General features: G+C 32.1%; 6 non-coding genes across 6 annotated transcripts; 5 read left to right on the top strand and 1 right to left on the bottom strand.

Annotated features, from left to right (window-relative positions):
- Positions 1-1,482: 1,482 nt before the first annotated feature.
- On the top strand, positions 1,483-1,554 carry TRNAC-GCA (transfer RNA cysteine (anticodon GCA)). Its single transcript has one exon. It is a non-coding gene; the product is annotated as a tRNA-Cys (tRNA).
- A 149-nt stretch (positions 1,555-1,703) lies between these two features.
- Positions 1,704-1,775, bottom strand: TRNAC-GCA (transfer RNA cysteine (anticodon GCA)). Its single transcript has one exon. It is a non-coding gene; the product is annotated as a tRNA-Cys (tRNA).
- A 1,189-nt stretch (positions 1,776-2,964) lies between these two features.
- TRNAC-GCA (transfer RNA cysteine (anticodon GCA)) lies at positions 2,965-3,036 on the top strand. Its single transcript has one exon. It is a non-coding gene; the product is annotated as a tRNA-Cys (tRNA).
- A 277-nt stretch (positions 3,037-3,313) lies between these two features.
- TRNAC-GCA (transfer RNA cysteine (anticodon GCA)) lies at positions 3,314-3,385 on the top strand. Its single transcript has one exon. It is a non-coding gene; the product is annotated as a tRNA-Cys (tRNA).
- A 274-nt stretch (positions 3,386-3,659) lies between these two features.
- On the top strand, positions 3,660-3,731 carry TRNAC-GCA (transfer RNA cysteine (anticodon GCA)). The gene has a single exon. It is a non-coding gene; the product is annotated as a tRNA-Cys (tRNA).
- A 277-nt stretch (positions 3,732-4,008) lies between these two features.
- On the top strand, positions 4,009-4,080 carry TRNAC-GCA (transfer RNA cysteine (anticodon GCA)). Its single transcript has one exon. It is a non-coding gene; the product is annotated as a tRNA-Cys (tRNA).
- The last annotated feature ends 9,512 nt before the right edge of the window (positions 4,081-13,592 follow it).

Raw genomic sequence — 13,592 nt, 5'->3', positions numbered from 1 at the left:
TAAATTGATAAACTTAATTTACTGGTTTACTAATCAGGCATATATTACTAGTTATATATAGTTTGGTCTATGTTAATCTAAACATATATATATTATCAAGAAATTTGTATAAATCATGTTAATATTCTGTGAAGCCACATATGTTAGTAACGTTAATACTGCGTTATATAGAACGAGAAAATGACTAATTAATAAAAATCTAAAAAAGAGAAAATTTACAAGTACAATATGTACATATGGTTTTTCCAATAAAACAGCCAATACACGTCATAGATGACACCGCATATACACCAAAGGAAGTTGGTAAAAACTATAGTTGGTAACAAAAAAATTAAAAAATTAATTTATTTCATTTATTATATTGTTAATAGTCTATTTACAGTTTTTTTTATTAAATGCACCTTACTACTCTACACTACACAAGATCAAATGGTTTGATTGTTTTGAGCCTGTGTCCTGTTCTGGTGTTACCCAAGAGTTGCATTACTTCGATATTGACATTAGAATGAAGTCTATTCTTGTGCTTCTTTGCAGTTGTCCAGGTTTCGTTAGTAACAATATCTGAAGGTCTCATTGTGTGGTCTCATAAGTGATCAGTCTTTTAGTATATGATTGCGCCTACAATATTTCTCAGAACTATGTTCTGGAAAACTCGTATTGTATTTATATTGTTATTTTGTAGTTAATACAACAGGCAAGACCAAAACTCCTAATTATCAGATGATATTCAAAAGACCACTTCTTGCACATCTGTCTTGACCTTTCTCTGGTATTATTAAGGCTATAAAATAAGTAAGTAAGAATATCGGCTAGAATATTTTGGAGATATGGAGTCACGAAGACGCAGATGAAAATTAAAAAGACTGGGAAAAAACTAGAGCTTTCTCTGCCGATATAAATATATAAAATATCTTGCATATGCCTTAAGAACTGACAAGAGAACAATTGCAAATATAATAACAAAAGGGGTATCAGTAAAAAAAGTGAGAAAGGAAAATTCAGTGGCAAGTAAGAGAAATATATAGTGTGAGTAAAGTTAGAGTAGTTAGTAAGTGAGAGTAAAATTGAAAATATATGTAGGCCGAAAATATGTATAAAGCTGCGTTAAAAGTGGCGAAACCTCTTCATTATTAAGACTTTTATTTGTATTAAATTCATGCAGTCCTCTAGATAATCTAAATTTAAGATAAGGCTCCTATAAAACCACATGGGTATCCAGCTATCATATTCTATATTTACATTTTAATACAAATTAGTTAGTTCGTATACTAAATTCCAACACTATAAAAATATCACGTTCAGATATATTTTTTTCTCTTCCAGAAATTTCAGTACATTTTATAGGTTATAATAAGTACTTTAACTTCACAGTGGTTGAATTTATCAAAATAATGATAATATAATATTGTCAGCATAGTAATTATATTCGAATATAATACTCATTTTTCATTTATATAACTGTATAAAAATTTTATAAACATTGGGGATATAGCTCAGTGGTAGAGCATTCGACTGCAGATCGAGAGGTCCCCGGTTCAAACCCGGGTGTCCCCTAGGTATACTTTTTTATTAAAGATATTCAAAATGTTTTATGAAAAAACTCGAAATTTTTTATCAATTAAGTTTCGTATATATTGAACCAATATTTCTTATAGATTAATACCTTAAGATAAGAATAACATTTAATAAAAAACGTATATTTTAGGGGACACCCGGGTTTGAACCGGGGACCTCTCGATCTGCAGTCGAATGCTCTACCACTGAGCTATATCCCCTCTGATCATCGTTGTCCAGTATTAATTGTCAAATCAAAACCATTTATAATATTCGGCATATTAAAAATTATATATATTAATAACGATAACAGAACAGTGGTGGCGCTTTGTTAGTATTTTTAACTTACTTATTCCAATTCGAATTAGTATCGACGGATTCTATTCAATTTTTATAAACACGGTTAGATATGGTCAACGTTAATATTCAATGGTGAATAGTAGGCTTTATTATTACATTCTTAGAAATATGTTTATTAAATATATTAGAGAAAGCATAATACAAGTTAAGCAAATTACTTTTCATGGATCTTTGTAACTTTCAAGATGTATTTTATCCATAATGTTACCCAATGTCTCAAAAAGATACGACTCTTCCCAATATTTCAGACAATCTATGAATTTCGAGATTAAAAGATATTCTTGGAAATATCATCATGTTATGTCTTGATACCTTGAAAAAGGAAGCTTTTATGCTGTAGATTTAAATAAATGTTTTATTACAATATAAATTAAAAAATACTATCTCCCATGTATTTAAAATATGAAATACAAAATACAGTCAGATGTTCAGGTGGGAAATCGATGTAGAACGCCGTTTTTATGAATTTTTTTAGCTAATTAAATAGAACAGAATGTACTCAAATGAGGAAATATATTTTGGAGAAAAGCGCAGTAATTAATTAATTTAAACAACTTACTAATTAATCAGCTATCCCAGCACCAGAATGCAAATGTTTTGGAGCCAATCGTCCAACTGTTGAATTGAAGCATTTATATGAATTTTGAGTATGACCATCTCAAGTATGACCAACAGTCTCTTGCTAGATATTCATTTTCTGCTCCTTCATTTTCTTTCTTTTCTTCTTCTTCTTCATTTTCACTATCTCCATTTGACTGTCGATTTGCCTACCGATTTCCGTGAAATGATCTTATACGAGTTCTAGTAATACGGCATGCTCGTTTTTCCAATACCGCACCATACTACGTCACGCGCTCCATCCATTAGACCGAAGGACGCTCAGTAACGTTCATCACTATTACATGATTTAGAAATTTACTTTGAAATTTTCACAGCATATTCTGCAATAGTTTACTACCTATTTATGAAACAAAAAAAGTTGAAGAGTGTTGAAAACAAGACACTATATTTCCTTACATCAGTGAAAGGGGTGGATATATAAAATAGTGTGGGGATATAGCTCAGTGGCAGAGCATTCGACTGCAGATCGAGAGGTCCCCGGTTCAAGCCCGGGTGTCCCCTAGGAAGAGTTTCTTTTTAAACAAAGTTGGTTGTTATTAAAGGCACAGTATCATTTCTGAAGTTCGTCAGTAGCACTATTCTAGCTTTTTAAATGTCTTTTTTTACGTTTTAAAATATAATTATAGACTCTTTTTCAGTGCCAATTACAATTTCAGTTGAGGGGGATTTCGCTTTTGATAAAAGTCACCATTTACATATTGTTAACCATCAGCTACATATCATGACAGACACTATATTTCCTTACATCAGTAAAAGGGGTGGATATACAAAATATTGTGGGGATATAGCTCAGTGGTAGAGCATTCGACTGCAGATCGAGAGGTCCCCGGTTCAAGCCCGGGTGTCCCCTAGGAAAAGTTTCTTTTTAAACAAAGTTGGTTCTTATTAAAGGCATAGTATAATTTCTAAAGTTCGTTAGTAGCACTATTCTAGCTTTTTTATTGTTTTTTTTACGTTTTAAAATATAATTATAGACTCTTTTTTAGTGCCAATTACAATTTCAGTTGAGGGGTATTTCGCTTTTGATAAAAGTCACCATTTACATTTTGTTAACCATCAGCTACATATCATGAGACACTATATGTCCTTACATCAGTAAAAGGGGTGGCTATACAAAATATTGTGGGGATATAGCTCAGTGGTAGAGCATTCGACTGCAGATCGAGAGGTCCCCGGTTCAAGCCCGGGTGTCCCCTAGGAAGAGTTTCTTTTTAAACAAAGTTGGTTGTTATTAAAGGCACAGTATAATTTCTAAAGTTCGTCAGTAGCACTATTCTAGCTTTTTAAATGTCTTTTTTTACGTTTTAAAATATAATTATAAATTCTTTTTCAGTGCCAATTACAATTTCAGTTGAGGGGGATTTAGCTTTTGATTGAAGTCACCATATACATATTGTTAACCATCATCTACATATCATCACAGACACTATATTTCCTTACATCAGTAAAAGGGGTGGATATACAAAATAATGTGGGGATATAGCTCAGTGGTAGAGCATTCGACTGCAGATCGAGAGGTCCCCGGTTCAAGCCCGGGTGTCCCCTAGGAAGAGCTTCTTTTTATTTAAAATAAATATCATTTTCGTAAAAATAATGGCCCTGAAACATTAATTGACGTTTTAAATAATATAATTTAAACTTCATCAAAAAAACCAAAATGCTCAGCCAGCTATCCTGGTTGGTGACGTCACAGTTTCATATACAAGTGACTTTCTTTTTATGCTTTTTTACATGTTTATTGTGAATCATTGTCTCAATAACTTTTGGAGATAGTCATGGATTAATATTGTTTAAAGTTAGGAACAAGTTATTTATAATGAAGGAAAACGTTAGAAATGTTGCTAAACCTTACAAGACGGGATATAGTTACTGGTAAACCTTCATATTCGACAATTTTGTTCTCTGAAAACAATTTATAATATTTGTGTGTGTATGAATCATAAATATTTTATTCTTATTCCATTTATTAAACGATATGACATGTTATATCAGTAAAATACTGTCAGTTTCACCAGGGTACTCCCACATGATCGATACTTATCGATTATCCGATATATTTTGAGTATTTTATTATAAGCAATAAAATCAATTTCAAACTGATTTGTTTTAATTTTCAACACCCCTACGTAGGATCTTCGATAGTTAAAGAACAAATAATACGTTATTCAGCACAATGTCTATCACCAATCGACACTAATAGCGTTTTCTGTTTTCTTTTTGCGTTTGAGAAATTTTAATTAGTGTATGATGCACGTTAATTACCGGTAGTATTGTTTGAAATGACGAAAGTTTCGCAACTAGCAATGTGTGGAAATCGGGGACTGTACTAGTGGCTGCTGTTGTCTTACAGCAAATACAGGGTATAAGGATTTTTTTCTGTGACATGATCTCTGATTAATATAAATAAATATTTACTCATAAATAGATAATTGTTTATTAATATTATTATTTGGGTCTATAAATTAATTTTAAAGGATTTTTAAAATTCCAAGCTTTATTGTAAAATTTAGGTACAATGTATTTTGTTGATGTACAAAGTCAGACAATTTACGGATTCTATCTCGAACGAACGATGTCGGAGCAAGTAGTAATCAGAAGGAGCATGGTCGGGAAAATACAGAGATGGGGCAGCACTTTCCATTTTAATGTTTCCAAGAATATTTTCACCGGTTTTGTATCATGTTGTCAAGCGTTGTCATGCTGAAGAATAAAGTTGTCGTTTTGGACGCACAGTGCTCAGCTCGAATCCATTAACTGTAGTCGATAGCGTCTCCCATTGATGGTTTCATTAGGTTTTACTAACTCATTGTATACCACACTAAGTTAATCCAATTAAATAAAGAGCATTAACTTGAAGCAATGAATATATGGCTTTGTCGTTGATGTTAATGCATGACGAGGTAGTCATGCCATGATTTTGTTCGTTTTGAATGATCGTAATTGTCAGTTTTGATCGTCAGTAACAATACAATGCGAGAAATATTTTCAATTTTCTCACTGAAGCAATATTTCGCACATAACCAAACGCCATTCAATGTGTCCTGGCTTCAATTAATAGGGTAAAAAATATCCAAGCTTTGGGATCATTCCCATATTCCTCAAGCAATTAGAAATAGTAGAAATTCGACATATTCATATTGCTTTTATACAAATTATCATCAAGTAATGGCTTTGAAAACCTCGTTTTAATTTTTTTGGCTGTCCAGAGAGCTTTTTGTTTTGAGTGGTATCGATATCACCATTTAAAAAATGTAGAAACAAGTATTCATATATTGAAATCCATAGAGTACGCTTATCGTAAGCTTCACACAGTATTCCACTACCTTCAACCGTCATTTTCTTTAAATTGTAGTTAAAAAATAAAACTTCCCGGAATTGGTATGTACTCGGTACAAATTCAAACATTTTCAACGCACTGAAAATTTTACTGAAAAGTGAAGTGAAGCTTCAACATGAAGTTAGTTACACATGTGCCCTGTGCTATTTAAAATAACTAGTTTATAGCCCTACACATATATTACTGCAATTTCATTTAGGCAAGGAAGGCACACAATAAATTTTTAAAAAATATCAATGGGCTTCGTCAATAGGTTTCTTTAAAAGCTGACTTTTATAACGAGAAATGTCGAAGTCATGGAATTTAAGCGTTAAATTAAGTTAAGGTAAGATTATTTACCAGGTCTTTATGAAGATTTTTCGTATTTTCACTGATCAAGAGGCAAATACCTAATATAAAGAAATAATCTGCGTATTTTAGTTTGTGTTTTGTTAATAGTAAGTAAAGTTTCAGTAACAATTTTCATTATTTTTTAAATTTAGAATGATTACAGTCATTATTAAGATAATGTGTTAGCCGTTAGGAAGAATAAATAAATTTGATCTATTTATTTAGATAATTGCTCCTAGAAATTGTGGAACGACTAAAAGGCCTGAATGTATGTTTCTTTTGTCGATCGATCGTCTTTGAAAACCATATTCTTAAGTTTAATAGCTTTTTTTGTTACAGTCTTTCACGCCCTTGTATCTAAAAATTCTGCGATACACAAACAATGTTTAAGATCACCCAACTTATACATTATACGATCCTAGCATAACATTCTATAGAATAGATATAGGTATAAGAATCTTGAAACGTATAACTTCAATATATTTTTTTCAGTTCTCAGAGTACTATAAGATTCTTATTTATTTATTTATTTATTTACATATTATAGGCCCATTAGCCTCCGGGACCATTTAGGGTCTATTTACAGATATACAATATACAACACATTTTCAGTATCAGTTATCAGTTGAAGTATACACGGTTGTTACAAATATGTTGCAAGATAACAAGTAAAATATGTGAAAGCATACAGATGCATGAATGTATGAATGCTACGGTATAATGGTCGCACAACCCATGATAGTGGGACCATGAAAAGGATACAAGATTTAAAAAATCAAACGAAAATGCACGATATTACATAGATGCACCCTATTATATTTCTAGTAGTAGTCCTGTAACAGTTAGAAAATTAATCAGCTTTTCCAGACTCTCCAGCTTCTAAGACAGTGGTCCATCGTCTCTCCCAGGTTGACCAACCGTATCTGCGAGTTGTATCTTCCGCACTCTGTTAGTATGTGTTTGATAGACAGTGAGGAACCACATCCGACGCACAGTGGTGGTCAGTTTGCAGTTACCAGTTCTGTATCACAAATCTGTTCAATACTCACATTTTTTCACCTCCCAAAGCTTGTTGTTCTCTGTTAGATCCCATTTGAGTTGGTCTAGATGTCTAAAGATTGTAGTAGAAGGGTGCTTCATATCTCTACTCCAGAAGAGCAAATTTTCAGTAAGTGATCCCTTTTCTTGGCTAAGTAATCTGATGTTTCATTTTTAATGATCCCAGAGTGAAAAGGGAGCCACATGAGGGATATTATTTTTTTTTAATGAATCGCAAATCAGTTATTTACATTTACAAATGGATTAAAGAAGGTATTGCGGTTGAAGGTTTTTCTCAAACAATCCTCACTCTAGACGAAATATTATCAGAAGAATCAAATGGAGCTAAATCAAGTGGATTAGGTGGCTGCAGAATAATATAAGCTGAATTGTTTTATTAAAACCTTAATAAGAAGCAAGCGATATGAGTTTGTAGAATATAAAGTAAATCAAACAACTAATAAATAATTATTGCACATACTGTCATAATGTAATTTAAATTTTATTAATACATTACGCATATATCGTTATTTTCGTTCTAGTGCAGTGGCCTGGATATTTATGTTATAATTACTGTCACACCGCAATATTTTAAATGCTAATTAATTTCCAACCGATATTGCTTATATATGTACATGTTAAATATTGCTAAACCTATAATATGTTATTTCATTTCGTTTCTTACATAGAAGAAATTTTTAAAAAAAGTTATGGAAATTAAATAAAATAAAATTATTCCACACAACTGGTCGATCAAATGTTATTAATGAGCATGTCAAGAACTACCCACCTTCGGATGTTTTAACATATATTAATTTAGTATTGATGTTTTAATCATGTCTTGTGTCATTTATAATTAGTATCATTCGTTGTCAAGCATATTCGTTAACATAAAACAAGTCACTTTTATAATGGCCTAAGGAAAATAATTTCGGCTTTCTTATACAACGGCTTTCATTGTTATTTTTGGTAAAACCATACTAACATATTTTTCAGTTAAGCTTGTATCTTTATGGTGATCATATCTCATAATGTACCATTTCAAAAAAGGAACAAAATTTGATGAATATTATCTCCTGCCGTTCAAACGCCCCATAATTTGGCTTCATTGAAATTCATATTTATAAGCCCATCTGTTAGGAAATATCAAAATAATTTTCCCCAACCTTATCTTCCGACCGAAAATTCATTTATGTATATTGAACTGGTGATGTATCAGATATATTTGAGAGATTGTATTGTTTGAAGAAAAATAAAAAATATATTAACTTATATATTTATTTATTAACAGAGTTAATAAGAAGAATTTTCTAGAGAACATTAAGATAATTTGTAGTATCAAGTCTTTAATCCTTCTTAATTCTAAGGACAGCAGCATTAGTGACATTTATTTGGAAATCCTTTCAATTCTTATGACCTTGTAATTTAAAAATTAATTTTCAAATGATTATAATCCAAAGTCGTCAAAATAAAATACTCCTCCAATATTACTAATGAAGAGTTTATTGTACCATAACTAGCGACCCGCCCCGGCTTCGCACGGGTGCAATGCTGATACTAAATTAAATACACTACAGAAAAAATATGAACGTTGTATATAAAAACATAGCGGCCCGCTCCGACTTTGCACGGGCATAAAATATATATGCCTATGTCACTCAATGAAAACATGATTAAAATCGATCCAGTATTTTTGGTTCATTCATTACTGCCCTTGGCCTGCACGCATTAAATTTGGAGTAAAACAATTCCTCTTCCCCTATACTTACTATGAAGATTTCCTGCTATCTTTGGAATATCTAAATTCATACAATTTTTATTACATTACACATTTTTAAACGCAAATTTTAAATTTGTAATATCTCCGAAAATATTTGTTTAATTTACATGCTGTAAGGAACCATATTGATCTATATTAATTGCACACTGTATTTAAGGTACTTAATTCGATAAGGATTAATGCCGTATTGCTTAAAATAGCTTCGTAAATAAGCCATTTTCTCACGTAAAAAGTGAACAATAAAAATGGTTAATGTGGGTTATCCCTAAAAGATAAACATATACCATCGCGGACTTTTTTGTAGACCTTTTTATGGTGTACAATACTGTAGTACATTAATTTGATCTAACTCGTAGGGTTAGGCAGCGTTTTTGCTAATTTCTAAATAAGCTTAAAAAAATAGGTTAATTTACGACATCACGTTAGAAACCTCTAAAATTAGCAATGTTGCCTTAGTATATTATGCATGTATTATACATATAAACCTTCCTCTTGAATCACTCTATCTATTGAAAAAAACCGCATCAAAATCCGTTGCGTAGTTTTAAAGATTTAAGCGCACATAGGGATATAGGGACAGAAAAGGCGACTTTGTTTTATACTATGTAGTGATGTATAAGATTTGATAAGTTAAGCTGGAATAAAATTGCCTATAGATTGATATAGTAATCAAATCGTAACTCTTTAAGGAGTGTTAAATATTAACACTAAACCGTTAAGCACTTACTTTCAATCAAATATTTCATTCTTAGGATTATTTCATATCTTAAGATAAATTGTTAAATGACTCACGAATGACTGGTAATCCGGAAGACAAAGGTTAAATCTGTTAATGATTACTTATATAGAACAACCTCCATCCTTTCACTTCTACAAAGTTCATTGCTTGTTGTTAGGAATTCAGAGTAATTAAATGTAAGTATGCAATTATGTTATTCTATTGATGATTAATAATGTTTATCTACATATGTAATTTAATTAACGAACTAATTAACCATGCTATAATAATGAATATTTCTGAGAAATTCACTGTGTTTAAAAAATGCGTTATTATTTACATTGATACAGTTTTTTTAAATCGTTTTGATTTATTGTCGATAAAGTTAAGCCTCATTAATATCAGATATGTATTTTGATGATTTTTCATTTTAAAAAGGCATTTATTGAGAATAATGTTGCAAAAATGTTGAAATGAACCACGGTCTTCAGCAATAAGCCTACTGACTGGCGAGTGACCAACTTAACAACAACCGCAACAGTAGGAGGACCGTCCTGCATTTACTACTGCGCCAACCAAGCCGGTTCCCATATTTTTGGTAATGTAATATAGAAGGTTTCTTCAGGAATTCGTAATCGTGAGCCACTTAAGCCATATTATCTCAGTCTGACATAGTAATCAAAAGGCGCTATGTCTGATGAGTAAGCTGGATGTGACAGAAATTGCCATTCGAGCTAAAAGAGTGTGTCCTTCACAAGTCTTGCAACATGTGACCAAAAGCTTCTAACATGCAAGAAGATGTCTGTTACTGGCTGTTGCTGATAATTTTTGTAACAATACGTCATTTAATTTGTTCAAACTATATCTATGAACATCTACAGTAATAGTTTCATTGACTTTTAGCAACTTCCAATAGATAACACCTATGATTTTTTGCGCTCAGTATTAACAAAATAGATCAAATTTTTAGTGTCAGTCGTAATACGTCAACGAAAATACTTCTTTATTGCCTGATGAAGAATGAAACCTGAAATATTGAAACGGTCCGAAATAAAATGTTCTATTAGAACATGTGGTAACCATTTTTCCTCCTTTTGGATGTATCCCGTCGCATTTAAAGGCCTGGAAATAGTTGATGGATCAACTTCTAATTTGTCTGAAAGTTCTTCGAGTGTTTGAGCTTCGTTTTTCATCCAGTAAGTCTTGCGGTTCATTCTCTACGAACTGTTTTGATCCTTCAGGCCGTTCTTTTAAAACTTTCCTTTAAACTTTTAAAACGTTGAAGTCGAAGCCGAGAAATAGGATATGACGCAGCATCATCGTCGTTATCTTCTAAATATATTTAAGGAGCTTGAGCTGCAAACTTTTCAAGCAATAGTACAACGAATGTCATAATTGCTTGCATATATTTAATAATTTATTAATACTAAATTAATATAGTAGCATACATTATTACTATTTACTGTTCTCAGATCTCAAAAGAATGCTCGCTGAGAAGAAATTCTCGTTGAATGAAGAGGTGATCGCCGAAACTGAGGCCTATTTTGAAGCAAAGGACACATCGTATTACAAAAGTGGTATCGAAAAGTTGGAGGGTCGCTATAATCAATGTATCGCCCTTGAAGGGAATTATGTTGAATAAAAAAAAACCTTTTCATTTATCAGTTCTCTTCCTGCATATTTAGAAAATCTCTTTAGAAATAGTTTAATTACATGTTTTGCCATGTCGGTCAGCAAAATTGAGAAGCAGAAGGAGTAAGATGGGAAAGTGGAAACCAAAGCTCCTGTAAATCAACTTAACGCTACTCCATTCATTTTGAATTTTAGAATACGTCTTTCATAACACTAGACCCATTTTCTATAAGGTCATTGATTGACATATACGCCGACCTTTACATCTATATTAATCTTATTTCGTAATTTCGCATAACGTTTCCGTTTAATCCGGTCGATTTCCATCCGCAACGACCGATGGTTATCGAAAAAAGTTGTTCCTCGATATCGGTCGACATAATCTCGCCCGTCCGTGGTCCGGAAGTCGACGTTCTGCTTCTTAGTTACCATGGAGACGTATCAACAACTTTGACGTCACCAATTTAAAACGAATGACCACTGACGAGCGGTAGTGAGGATGTTGCCAGATGTATCAAAATATCTGGGCTTCGTTGGTTATTTAATCTCCGCTTATTACCAGCTCTATATTTATACTATATTTGTGGTTTATTGTGTATATATCTGATATAATATATAATTTTTTATATAATTTATATAAAATAAAGCTGAATAAATAAACTTGTTGATACATTTGGTTGTAAATACATTTGCATGTCATAATTATAATTATTCCATTAAGTTTTCTTTCCATTAAGTTTATTAGCTACAAGAAAATGTCTTAAGATCTTTTTATCGGGCACAAAAATGCTGTGAGAGTGAAGTGGGGATCCCTAATCGAAATTCAACCCTTTAAATAATTAATGCACCCATTGATTTGTCAGAAATCATTAGGCGAGACTAAAATCAATTAAAACTATCCTATAACGTAGAAAATATGCCTTTTCGAAATGTTAGTTGAAGACTTCTAATGTCCATTGTATGCGATGGTCTAATATTTTATATAAAAATAAAGAAAAACATTTATAAAACTACAAATAAAGGAATAATTCTCATATAAAAATAGCTCGATTATGTGGAAGATTTTCAAAGAGTTTATATTAAACTCGTAATATACATTCTAAACAAATAGTACCACATTATCAAAGGAAGTCTTTCAGGAAACTATAAATAATTATAAAATTATAATATACATAAAATTTAGCATTCTGCACTTTTTCTTCGTACAGACTTTGTTATCTCCAATGGCAAGTAGCAACATTATTTTCATTAGTATGAAAGTAGGGAGTCCTCAACGTTGAGCAGATATAAGACTGGCCCCAATACACTTCCCTTTGGCACAACTGCTTTTGTTTTCTTCAAATTATAAATCAACAAGTAGCCCCGTATGATGACATGACCATTGACGTTAAACTCAGGTGGAAGCCACATTGTTAAAAAAATATGAAGATCTTAAGCTGAAGTATAAAAAATATACTAGCTATTGGATAACATATTCAGCCCTGTCAGCATATAATAAACTTTTTATTACCAACAAATCTTGAAACCAGTATGGACTTATGGAGTTCAACTCTTGAGTTGTACCAGCAGACTTGTAAGGTTTCAAAAAAGGTACTGTAAAGGTATTCTTGATGCTTCATGATACAGGCGTAATGACAGTCTGCGAGGACCTGAAGGTATAAACTGTCGATAACGTTATCAAGGAATCTCCATGTAGTAGATAATGGTAGAAGTCAGAATCAGAATATTAAAGAAAGTAAGACCATTTAATCTAGGTCAATGAAGTTATTAGAAAAACTGAATGCACATTAAAAACAATGACATAGATGTTAGCACTTAGTCTATCGTAGAATAAGTACTTTGTCATTTTAAAACCGTAGGAAATTAGGATAAGTAGTAAAAGAAAATAGTCGCTGGTGGCCAGATCTGGAGAATTCGGTGGATGAGGAAGTAATTCGAAGCCCAATTAATGGATTTTTGCCATCGTTTTCACAGAACTTCTGACACGGTGCATTGCCTTGGTGAAGCAACACTTCTGAGTGTCTGGATTTCAAAGTGAAACGATGGAGCCATTCATCCATTGTCACATATCCATGCAAAAACTCGTGTTTATTATTCTTGATCATCTTCAAACACTGCTCCGAAACATTAACTCGCCGTTGCTGAGTGAGTTAGTGCGGCAGCCACTTTGCACAGAGCTTTCTCAGACCTAAATATTCGTGAATGATATGATGTACACGTTC

Source organism: Rhynchophorus ferrugineus, unplaced genomic scaffold (genome assembly GCF_030347505.1).
Source record: "Rhynchophorus ferrugineus isolate W39M unplaced genomic scaffold, kcgeb_rfMv2 rfM3, whole genome shotgun sequence".
Classification (NCBI taxonomy): domain Eukaryota; kingdom Metazoa; phylum Arthropoda; class Insecta; order Coleoptera; family Curculionidae; genus Rhynchophorus; species Rhynchophorus ferrugineus.
Note: the sequence above shows the minus strand (reverse complement) of the source record. Positions and strands in the feature narration are given on the sequence as shown.